This window comes from Pristiophorus japonicus, chromosome 7 (genome assembly GCF_044704955.1).
Source record: "Pristiophorus japonicus isolate sPriJap1 chromosome 7, sPriJap1.hap1, whole genome shotgun sequence".
NCBI classification, from domain to species: Eukaryota; Metazoa; Chordata; class Chondrichthyes; family Pristiophoridae; genus Pristiophorus; species Pristiophorus japonicus.
Genome location: NC_091983.1, coordinates 97353867 through 97366363, shown reverse-complemented (window position 1 = coordinate 97366363; position 12497 = coordinate 97353867). Strand labels below are relative to the sequence as shown.

Below are 12497 nucleotides of genomic sequence, written 5' to 3'. Positions count from 1 at the left end.
TTGCAGGTACAAACCTAGATTCACCTACTGGGAAAGCCCCAGAAATTTCAGGGAGTGTAGTGGCAGTGAAGGCCTGATGTAGCAAGTCTCTCCTTCCTTTTTCTTTCCATTGCACTTGGGAACTGAGCAATCCCTAGGCATTGCGATGAGGAAAGTCAAGCCTATTTTCCCTCAGTGTATGGCCCTACTGACGCTTTCCTTTTCAATACCATTCTGCAGACAACTAATATGGCTATTTCAATACCACCCAAGCTTCTAACTGCCAGTGTTGCTCTCCCCAATGTTGGCAACTGCCCATCCAATACCACCACTGCTCACTCTTGTGCTTCTATACATCTACAGTCATTGGTATCAAAAAGTCTTAAAATGTAACAATTCCTCTGGCATTTGGAGGTATCTGTATCCAATGACCATGATGGATGATTTTTTTTTACCTGAAAATGCATTACTGATAATTCACATCCCTGACTTTTCTTTCCTTATATTTGAGGAAGTAATAATCTTTGGATACAAATATCCTGTTTACCTAAATGAAGAGTTAATTGCCCTTAAATAGGAACTAACAAACCCAAATCAACCGGACAGGTACATGTAATCATGCTGCTGAGGTTTAAATGCAATCTAAATCTGTTAACAGGAATGAAAGTAATCTGGCTGATGCACTTATAATAAAGCTCTTTCCACATTTTGCAATAAGCATAAGAGCATAAGAAACTATGGACTGTGGAGAGGCCATTCAACATTGAGCCTGTTCCCTCCACAGTATTGTGATGGTCTCCAACTAACTGAATCTAAAATTCCTAAGGAAAAACAAAACATTGAGCTTCCTCCATAAATGCTTGTCATATACTCAATAACCTATCACATTATTCTATAACTACTTAATTACTTGTGCTTAAATCTATCCCCCAAAACGTCAACTCCACTTCCTGTCAAAGAATCGTGCAAGTTATTTTCAAAAGAGTGTAATCGATTAGCACAGACTAACTCTGCTGGAAGTTCATTTGCATCAATCACTCTGAGAAATAGATTGCTACTAATCTCCAGCTTCACATGGGAACTGAATTTCTGCACTGAAATTGGCATTAAAATTCCATACTCTGAGAAGGCGAGGGTGAAAATTGAGGTAGGGCCCAGTTATGCTGAGTACCAGCCCTTTTATCCCACCTGTCACACTTGCCAGTGATGCCCACACCCATGAATAAATGTAAATAAAATTTTGGGGTGGTGAATAATACACGTGCCCACAAATATGCAGCTATATTACGACCAATGTTCCCTTTAAGCTGCACGGCTGCGCAGGGCTGCAGCGTTCCTGCGCAGATGGTTTGCCAGCTTTTCAATAGAAAAATCACGCATGTGCAATATTTTGAATGGGCTGTGCAGGCGCTTAAGGGGGCCGCAGGGCCTCAAAAAATTACAGGGAACATTGATTAAGAATACCATCCAAATGAGGGAAATATGTCATACAAATATTTTTTCGTCCATTTACATCCTAGCACTGCTGGGAGAAGAGGCTGCCTTTATGCCCCTGGCATCCAGTGTTGCTAAGGGAATATTTAACATTTAAAAGGCCGGTTTTCCTATGACAGTTGGTCACAGAAGAACTGGCTGCAGTACAGAAACTTGTCTACAGGTAAACTGGGATTCTGTTTTAAAGTTCCTGTTCTGCTCACTGAGGTCTGCGTGCCTATTGCTGCAGCAAGTTTCCATGCCTCCCCCACCAGGCGCGGATGCCCCGGTTGGCCTGTAAATGACATGGGCACCCACCAATAGTGTCCATGACCCGAGATTACTAGTTACCTCTATAAAATTGTTGGTATTGCGCCACCTTCCTTTCAATTATCCTTGATCCATCCACTTTATCTCTGGGGATAGTGAAATTCCCCCATCATTATTACATTAATATTTCCTGCAGCTTTATATTTGCCCAATCATTTCAATTATTTACTCTTTTCATCTGAGCTGGAAATCAATAGCAGCATTTGCCAAAATTTACTTTGTTGCCTTCATCACCAGTAATTGCTAGCCAAACTGCTTCTGTCAACTCCCCTTCTGCTGTTAGATCTACTCTTTGCATGGCTCTTCAGCCTACCATTATCAATAGTGTTCAAGTATCTGGAGCAGGACTTGAAACGACAACCTTCTGACTCAGTGGTGAATGTGCTGCACTGCAAAGTTTGTGGGGAGGGGGGACAGTTAATGGGAACAGTCCAGAGGCTTGATCTGTTACACAAAAAGACTTGGCTGTGTGCCGAAATGGAGGAATGGAGCCAAAAGGACCTGGAGAAAGTTTGTAAAAAGTTGGGAAGAAACAAAATAGGTGCAAGAGATGCTGGAGGTCCAAACTTGGATCTTCCCTGAAGTGGCAATCGGGGATTTGGAGATAGCTATAGGCTGAAAAAGTAAAAGTTCAATTTGCTAAAAAAGCTTGGAGGAGAGAAGATCCAAAACATTAGACATATTTAACTGAATATTTAAAACAACTTTAAGAAAAAGTAGGCTGTGGTGTGGTGAGCAGGACAACCAGAGAATGTCACCATCTGCTCTGTACAGTATGAACACATACATAACCTCAATTTTCAGCCAGTGTTTTTAATGCCAACATATTTAGTATAGTAAGGGGAGCCTCAACCTGCCAGAAAAAAAAACTAGCAGCATAGGATGGGGCATAGCCAGTGGCTGGTACTCCTAAATGCTGGTAGTTCCTGGCTCTCCATCCTCAGAGAATCAGTGAAATATAGACATCAGAATGGTGAATGACAGCTGTGGGCCCCCCCCGGAGGAGCGTAGTCCTCAGTCCAGAACCCCACCATTTTTGAATATATTTTTGGCCACGTTACAAAGGCCAAAGATCAAGGGCTAAGGGATTGTTAGCCTGTGAGAATATTTTTGATTCTGGACACAGCGGTGCACACATTACGGGATGTGCGCTGAAATCCGACTGCCCTGTGGATTTTTCGCCACAGTATAAACAATCATAACCCCCAATCATATATCTCCAAGTTTTATAAATCACTCTGATGGTTAGAAAATCAGAAACACATCAACATTCCACAATTTAGACAATCATCTAGAAACGTGTTGACTTTTTATAAATGATCTAATTGCATTAATTGGAATGCTGCTTCGCAAATAGCTTTATTTCCTAGTAATTATGTATGACTTTCTAGCATTTCATTCGGCAGTAGACACTTCTCTGATTAGCCAGAAATGATGTGTTGGATTGAATTTTTATCTTCTTTACTGTGTATTCCTACATATTCTACAATAATGTGTGTAAAACCATTTAAAACTAAAAACAGTGGCAGTTTTTGCAGCATTGTCTTGCTATTTTGCCTAGAATTTGGATTCCATTTTCAGGTGTATGGAAAAGCTAATGAATTCTTAAATAAATACGTTGATGTAGCCATGTCTTTTTGTTGTCTAATGTTGTTTAAAATTCCCTCATTAGTTCTGACAGAGAGTTGCTATATGATTTGACCAAATAGCAGGATGCCAATAATTATATTTCATGGATTCTACAATTAGCAAAGTGTCTCATCAAAGCAAATAAAATGAATTAACACATTAGCACATACATTTTGTTGCTGCATAATAGATTTTAAGCAATCCATAACTCATTTGGATTTTAGGAGAATACTAAACAGTGAAGGAAGAAAGAGCATGCACTTGAATTGCATCTTATTACATCCAAAGGACGCCTGAAAGGATTCCACAACCAATGAATTACTTATGAAATGCAATCAGGGTGTTATGTTGATAATGCACCAACCAATTTGCTCATAGCAAGGTTCTACGAAAGGCAAATGAATGCCCAGGTAATCTGTTTATGAGTTGGTTGAGGGAGGAATGCTGGCCAGGACATGAGGGAACTTTCTGTTCTTCATCAAGTGAAGCAATAGGGTCTTTTACATCTACTTGACTTACTAGCATAGATAGATGGAACCTCTATGTAATATCTCACTCATAAACATCTCCGACAATGTCACACTCCTTCAGTACTGCACCGGAGCGTAACATTACAGTGTAAGTATATACAAAGGAAAAGAGTGGCTAAAGTAAATGTTGGTCCCTTAGAGGACGAGACCGGGGAATTAGTAATGGGGAACATGGAGATGGCAGAAGCACTGAACAAATATTTTGTATCAGTCTTTACGGTAGAGGACACGAACAATATTCCAACAGTGGATAGTCAAGGGGCAAAGGGGGGGAGGAACTTAATACAATCACAATCACTAACGAGGTGGTACTCAGTAAGATAATGGGACTAAAGGCAGATAAATCCCCTTGACCTGATGGCTTGCATCCAAGGGCCTTAATTTAGAATTTAGCAGAGAAGGACTAAGGGTTTAATTAGGAGGGGGAAAATAGAGCATGAGAGTAAGCTGGCAGGGAACATAAAAACTGACTACAAAAGCTTCTATAGATATGTGAAGAGAAAAAGATTAGTGAAGACTAATGTAGGTCCCTTGCAGTCAGAATCAAGTGAATTCATAACGGGGAACAAGGAAATGGCAGACCAATTGAACAACTACTTTGGTTCTGTCTTCATTAAGGAAGACACGAATAACCTCCCGAAAATACCGGGGACCGAGGGTCTAACGAGAAGGAGGAACTGAAGGAGCTGAGGGAAATCCTTATTACTCAGGAAATGGTGTTAGGGAAATTGATGGGATTGAAGGCCGATAAATCCCAGAGCATGATAGTCTGCATCCCAGAGTACTTAAGGAAGTGGCCCTAGAAATAGTGCATTGGTGGTCATTTTCCAACATTCCATGGGCTCTGGATCAGTTCCTATGGATTGGAGGGTAGCTAATGTAACACCACTTTTTAAAAAAGGAGGGAAAGAGAAAACAGGAAATTATAGACCAGTTAGCCTGACATCGGTAGTGGGGAAAATGCTGGAATCAATTATTAAAGATGTAATGGCAGCACATTTGGAAAGCAGTGACAGGATCGGTCCAAGTCAGCATGGATTTATGAAAGGGAAATCATGTTTGACAAGTCTTCTCGAATTTTTTGAGGATGTAACTAGTAGAGTGGATAAGGGCGAACCAGTGGATGTGGTGTATTTGGACTTTCAAAAGGCTTTTGACAAGGTCCCACACAAGAGATTAGATTGCAAAATTAAGGCACATAGTATTGGGGGTAATATATTCATGTGGCTAGAGAATTGGTTGGCAGGCAGGAAGCAAAGAGTGGGAATAAATGGGTCATTTTCAGAATGGCAGGCAGTGATTAGTAGGGTACTGCAAGGTTCAGTGCTGGGAACCCAGCTATTTACAATATATGTTAATGATTTAGACAAAGGAATTGAATGTAATATCTCCAAGTTTGCAGATGATACTAAGCTGGGTGGCAGTGTGAGCTGTGAGGATGATGCTAAGAGGCTGCAGGGTGACTTGGACAGGTTAGGTGAGTGGGCAAATTCATGGCAGATGCAGTATAATGTGGATAAATGTGAGGTTATCCACTTTGGCGGCAAAAACAGGAAGGCAGATTATTATCTGAATGGTGACAGATTAGTAAAAGGGGAGCTGCAACGAGACCTGGGTGTCATGGTACATCAGTCATTGAAAGTAGGCATGCAGGTACAGCAGGCAGTCAAGAAAGCAAATGGTATGTTGACCTTCATAGCGAGAGGATTTGAGTATAGGAGCAGGGAGGTCTTGCTGCAGTTGTACAGGGCCTTGGTGAGACCACACCTTGAGTATTGTGTGCAGTTTTGTCCTCTTAATCTGAGGAAGGACATTCTTGCTATTGAGGGAGTGCAGCGAAGGTTCACCAGACTGATGCCCGGGATGACAGGACTGATATATAAAAAAAGACTGGATCGACTAGGCTTATATTCACTCGAATTTAGAAGAATGAGAGGGGATCTCATAGAAGCATATAAAATTCTGATGGGATTGGACAGGTTAGATGCAGGAAGAATGTTCCCGATGTTGGGGAAGTCCAGAACCATGTGTCACAGTCTAAGGATAAGGGGTAAGCCATATAGGACCGAGATGACGAGAAACTTTTTCACCCAGAGAATTGTGAACCTATGGAATTCTATACCACAGAAAGTTGTTGAGTCCAGTTCGTTGGACATATTCAAAAGGGAGTTAGATGTGGCCCTTACGGATAAAGGGATCAGGGTAGAGAAGGCAGGAGTGGGGTACTCAAGTTGCATGATCAGCCATGATCATATTGAATGGTGGTGCAGGCTCGAAGGGCCGAATGGCCTGCTTCTGCACCCATTTTCTATGTTTCTATGTTTCTATGTTAAGATGCATTGGTTGTGGATGCATTGGTTGTAATTTACCAAAATTCTCTGGATTCTGGGGAGGTCCCAGCAGATTGGAAAACTGCAAATGTAACGCCCCTATTTAAAAAAGGAGGCAGACAAAAAGCAAGAAACTATAGACCAGTTAGCCTAACATCTGTGGTTGGGAAAATGTTGGAGTCCATTATTAAAGAAGCAGTAGCAGGACATTTGGAAAAGCAAAATTCGGTCATGCAGAGTCGTCATGGATTTATGAAGGGGAAGTAAGGTTTGACAAATTTACTGGAATTCTTTGAGGATGTAACGGACAGGGTGGATAAAGGGGAACCTGTGGATGTGGTGTATTTGGACTTCCAGAAGGCATTTGACAAGGTGCCACATAAAAGGTCACTGCACAAGATAAAAGTTCACGGGATTGGGGGGTAATATATTAGCATGGATAGAGGATTGGCTAACTAACAGAAAACAGAGAGTTGGGATAAATGGTTCAATCTCTGGTTGTCGTTAGTGGGGTGCCGCAGGGATCAGTGCTGGGACCCCAACTATTTACAATCTATATTAACGACTTGGAAGAAGGGACTGAGTGTAACATAGCCAAGTTTGATGACAATACAAAGATGGGAGGAAAAGCAATGTGTGAGGAGGACACAAAAAATCTGCAAAAGGACATAGACAGGCTAATTGAATGGGCAAAAATGTGGCAGATGGAGTATAATGTTGGAATGTGTGAGGTCATGCACTTTGACAGAATAAAATCAAAGAGCAAGTTATTATTTAAATGGAGAATGATTGCAAAGTGCTGCAGTACAGCAGGACCTGGGGGTACTTGTGCATGAAACACAAAAGGATAACATGCAGGTTATGCAACTGATCAGGAAGGTCAGTGGAATCTTGGTCTTTATTGCAAAGGAGATAGAGTATAAAAGCAGGGAAGTCTTGCTACAGCTATACAGGGTATTGGTGAGGCCAAACATGCAATACTGCGTGCAGTTTTGGTTTTCATATTTACAAAAGGTTATACTTGCTTTAGAGGCAGTTCAGAGAAGGTTCACTAAGTTGATTCTGGAGATGAAGGGTTGACTTATGAGGAAAAGTTGAGGAGGTTGAGCCTCTACTCATTGGAATTGAGAAGAATGAGTGGTGATCTTAGTGAAACGTATAAGATTATGAGGGAGCTTAACAAGGTGGATGCAGAGAGGATGTTTCCACTGATGGGGGAGACTAGAACTAGAGGGCATGATCTTAGAATAAGGGGCTGCCCATTTAAAACTGAGATGAGGAGAAATTTCACCTCTGAGGTAAATCTGTGGAATTAGCTGCCTCAGAGAGTTGTGGAAGCTGGGACATTGATTAAATTTAAGACAGAACTAGGCAGTTTCCTAAACGATAAGGGGATAAGGGGTTATGGGGAGTGGGCAGGGAAGTGGAGCTGAGTCCATGATTAGATCAGCCATTGAATGGCGGAGCAGGCTCGAGGGGCCGTATGGCCTACTCCTGTTCCTATTTCGTATGTTCTTATATTCTTATTATGGGGGTAATTTTCCACTGGTTTTCTCTCAATCATTCCTATACTTCAGCAGAAGAGCCACAGAAACCCAGGGAAATTGGTGTAAACACAGTCTTTCCTCTTACGAATAAAATAAATGTTTGCATTTATATAGCGCCTGTCATGACCTTAAGGCGTTTCAAAGCACTTTACAGCCAATGAAGTACTTTTGAAGTGTAGTCACCGTTGTAATGTAGGAATAGTAGCACCTGTTAGATATGTAAACTTGCATTTACTCTGCACAGCCACCAGAGGGCTCATCCCCCTCAGTCCCAAGGAATCCCATAATCCCTTGGGAGCACAGATATTTAAGGAGGCCTCACAGGTTGGAGAGGCACTCTGGAGACTTGCAATAAAAGACTAAGGTCACGCTTTACTTTGAGCTCATAGTGTTCAGTCTGATTCTTTCTCCATACATAACAGCACCCCTGTGGAAATTCACCCCCTTTATACTTAAGCCCTGGGGTAGGTCTTGAACCCACAAGCTTCAGACTCAAAGACCAATGTGCTGGCAATATAAGGCAAGGTGATACCTTAATTGCTTCTTATAGTTGGTTGACGAACTTTCTCCACCTGCTCCATGATGACATGCAGGCCGTGATCCTTACCAACGGATCCATTACAGACCCAATCCACGTCCAGACGGGGGTCAAACAGGGCTGCGTCATCGCCCTAACCCTCTTCTCAATCTTCCTCGCTGCCATGCTCCACCTCACAGTCAACAAGCTCCCTGCTGGAGTGGAACTAAACTACAGAATTAGTGGGAAGCTGTTCAACATTCGGCATCTCCAGGCCAGGTCCAAGACCACCCCGACCTCTGTCGTCGAGCTACAGTACGCGGACGACGCCTGCGTCTGCGCAAATTCAGAGGCTGAACTCCAGGACATAGTCGACGTATTTACTGAGGCGCACGAAAGTATAGGCATTACTCTAAACACCCGTAAGACAAAGGTCCTCCACCAGCCTGTCCTCGCCGCACAGCACTGCTCCCCAGTCATCAAGATCCATGGCGCAGCCCTGGACAACGTGGACCATTTCCCATACCTCGGGAGCCTTTTATCAACAAAAGCAGACATTGATGAGGAGATTCAACAACGCCTCCGGTGCACCAGTACAGCCTTCGGCCGCCTGAGCAAAAGAGTGTTCGAAGACCAGGCCCTCAAATCTACCACCAAGCTCATGGTCTACAGGGCTGTAGTAATACCCGCCCTCCTGTATAGCTCAGAGAGCATGTAAAGTAGACATCTCAAGCCGCTGGAGAAATACCACAAACGATGCCTCCGCAACATCCTACAAATCCCCTGAGAGGACAGACGCACCAACATTAGTGTCCTGGTCCAGGCCAACATCCCCAGCATTGAAGCATTGACCACACTTGATCAGCTCTGCTGGGCAGGCCACATTGTCTGCATGCCAGACACGAGACTCCCAAAGCAAGCGCTCTACTCGAAACTCCTTCATGGCAAATGAGGCAGAGGTGGACAGAGGAAACATTATAAGGACACCCTCAAAGCCTCCCTGATAAAGTTCTATATCCCCACCGACACCTGGGAGTCCCTGGCCAAAGATCGCCCTAAGTGGAGGAAGTGCATCTGGGAGGGTGCTGAGCGCCTCGAGTATCATCGCTGAGTGTATGCAGAAAACAGCGGAAAGAACGTGCGGCAAACCTGTCCCCACACTCCCTTACCCTCAACGACTGTCTGTCCACCTGTGACAGGGACTGTGGCTCTCGTATTGGACTGTTCAGCCACATAAGGACTCATGTTAAGAGTGGAAGCAAGTCTTCCTCGATTCCGAGGGACTGCTTATGAGGATGATGATTATAGTTGGTAGCATGTTTCCATGGATTAGATATTCTAGTTCTCTTTGAAAACTCCTGTCAATTCATCAGCACATTTACCTGCCGTAATTGGGGATAAATTTTGAAAATCAAAGCAAAACATGGCACCGTCAGGTTATTGTTAGGTTAATCTGTCACATGATAAATATTTGATAGAAATTAAGGCAGGAGTGTGACATGCAAAATAATCATATTACATTTAATACTGTACTAAATGCATACGTTAAAATACATCCTTAGCTTGAACAAAATGCCAAATTGGACTTCATGACAATCACATTCACAAATAAAGAATTTCTTCTTTTAGTGTATTTGGATTTTCAAAAAGCATTCAATAAGATGCCACACAAGAAGCTTTTACACAAAGTTAGGACTCATGGGATTGGGGGTAATATATTGATATGGATTGAGGATTGGTTAATGTACAGAAAACAGAGTAGGAATAAACGGGGCTTTTTCGGGTTGGCAGGTTCTAACTAGTAGGGTACCGCAAGGGTCAGTGCTTGGACCTCAGCTATTTACAATCAGTATGAATGACTTAGATGAAGGGACTGAGTGTAACATATCCAAGTTAGCTGATGATATAAAATTGTGGGAAAATAAGATGTGAGGAAGATGCAAAGAGGCTGTAGAGAGATTTGACAGGTTGATTGAGTGGGCAAGAACATGGCAAATGGAATACAATGTGGGGAAGTGTGAAGTTATCCATTTTGGTAGGAAAAATAAAAATGCAGAATATTTTTTGAATGGCGAAAGACTGGGAAGTGTTTGCATTCAGAGGGACCTTGGTGTCCTTGTAAATCAATCACAAAAAGTTAACATGCAAGTACAGCAAGGAAATCGGAAAGCAGATGGTATGTTAGCTTTTGTTACAAAGGGATTAGAGTACAAGAGTAAATAAGTCTTACTACAGTTATACAGGGCATTGGTGAGGCCACACCTGGAGTACTGTGCACAGTTATCGTCTCCATAACTATGGAAAGAGATATTTGCCTGAGAGGGTGTTATATATGTTAATTTGTATTTACTTTGTATAACCACTAGAGAGCTCATCTCCTGGAGTCCCAAGGTATCCCATAATCCCTTGGAAGCACAGGTATTTAAGGGTGCCTCACAGGTTGGAGAGGCACTCTGGAGACCTGCAATAAAAGACTAAGGTCACACTTTACTTTGAGCTCACAGTGTTCAGTCTGACTCTTTCTGCATACATAACAACTGGCGACGACTTACAGATAGCTAACCCAAAGATGCAGAGAACAGTGGGCATCCTGGAGAAATTCTCGGCGGGAGATGGTTGGGAAACTTTTGTGGAGCGACTCGACCAATACTTCGTGGCCAACGAGCTAGATGGGGAAGAGAACACTGCCAAACGAAGGGCGATCCTCCTCACCGTCTGTGAGGCACCAACGTATGGCCTCATGAAGAATCTGCTCACTCCAGTGAAACCCACGGAGAAATCGTACGATGATTTGTGCACACTGGTCCGAGAGCATTTGAACCCGAAGGAAAGCATTCTGATGGCGAGGTACCGATTCTACACCTACAAAAGGTCTGAAAGCCAAGAAGTGGCGAGTTATGTTGCCGAGCTAAGACGCCTTGCAGGACATTGCGAATTTGAAGGACATTTGGAGCACATGCTCAGAGACTTTTTCGTACTTGGCATTGGCCACAAAACCATACTTTGCAAATGTTTGGCTGTAGAGACCCCAACCTTGAGTAAGGCTACAGCGATAGCCCAGACGTTCATTGCAACCAGTGACAATACTAAGCAAATCTCTCAGCACACAAGTGCTGCTACAAGTACTGTGAACAAAGTGATGTTGTTTTCAAATCGCAACATACAGGGCAGGTTACACATGTCTGCAGCTGCACGTCCGCAGATGTCCCAGAGTCCACCATCAAGGGTGATGAATGCAAGGCCATTAACACTTTGTTGGCGCTGCGGGGGTGATCATCATTTCCATTCATGCCGACTCAAAGGGCTGTGGAACAATGAGACACCTCCAATGTATGTGCAGGCAAGCTGCTAATCCTGTTAATCCTGCAAACCACCATGTTGCAGAGGAGGACAGATCCACGGAGGATCACGATGAACCAGAGCCTCAGACCGAGAAGGCAGAGGTACATGGGGTGCACACATTCACCATGAATTGTCCTCCAATAATGCTGAATGATGAACTAAATGGACTCCTGGTGTCAATGGAGCTGGACATGGGCGCAAGCCAGTCCAGCATGAGAAAAAGACTTTTGAAAGACCGTGGTGCAACAAGGCCTCAAGGCCAGTCTTAACTCCAATTCGTACGAAACTAAGAACTTACACAAAAGAACTGATTCCTGTAATTGGCAGTGCTACCATAAAGGTCTCTTACAATGGAGCGGTGCACAAGCTACCACTCTGGGTGGTACCAGGCGATGGTCCCACGCTGCTCGGCAGAAGCTGGCTGGGAAAGATACGCTGGAACTGGGATGACGTCCGAGCGCTATCGCCTGCTGACGACACTTCGTGTGCCCAGGTCTTAAACAAGTTCCCTTCACTGTTCGAACCAGGCATTGAGAAATTCCTAGGAGCAAAAGTGAAGATCCATCTAATTCCGGGGGCGCGACCCATCCATCACAAGGCGAGAGCAGTACCGTACATGATGAAAGAAAGGGTAGAGATCGAGCTAGATGGGCTGCAACGAGAGGGCATCATTTCATTGATCGAGTTCAACGAGTGGGCCAGCCCGATCGTTCCTGTCCTCAAAGGAGACGGCACTGTCAGAATTTGTGGCGATTACAAAGTAACTATCAATCGTTTCTCCCTGCAGGACCAATACCCACTACCAAAGATCGACGACCTC

At 43.5% G+C, this 12497-nt stretch overlaps 1 protein-coding gene across 1 annotated transcript in view; it reads left to right on the top strand.

Moving 5' to 3' along the window:
* LOC139266599 (retinitis pigmentosa 1-like 1 protein) overlaps window positions 1-12497 on the top strand; it is a 62516-nt gene that overhangs the window by 35527 nt on the left and 14492 nt on the right. The gene's annotated exons all lie outside the window — the stretch shown is intronic.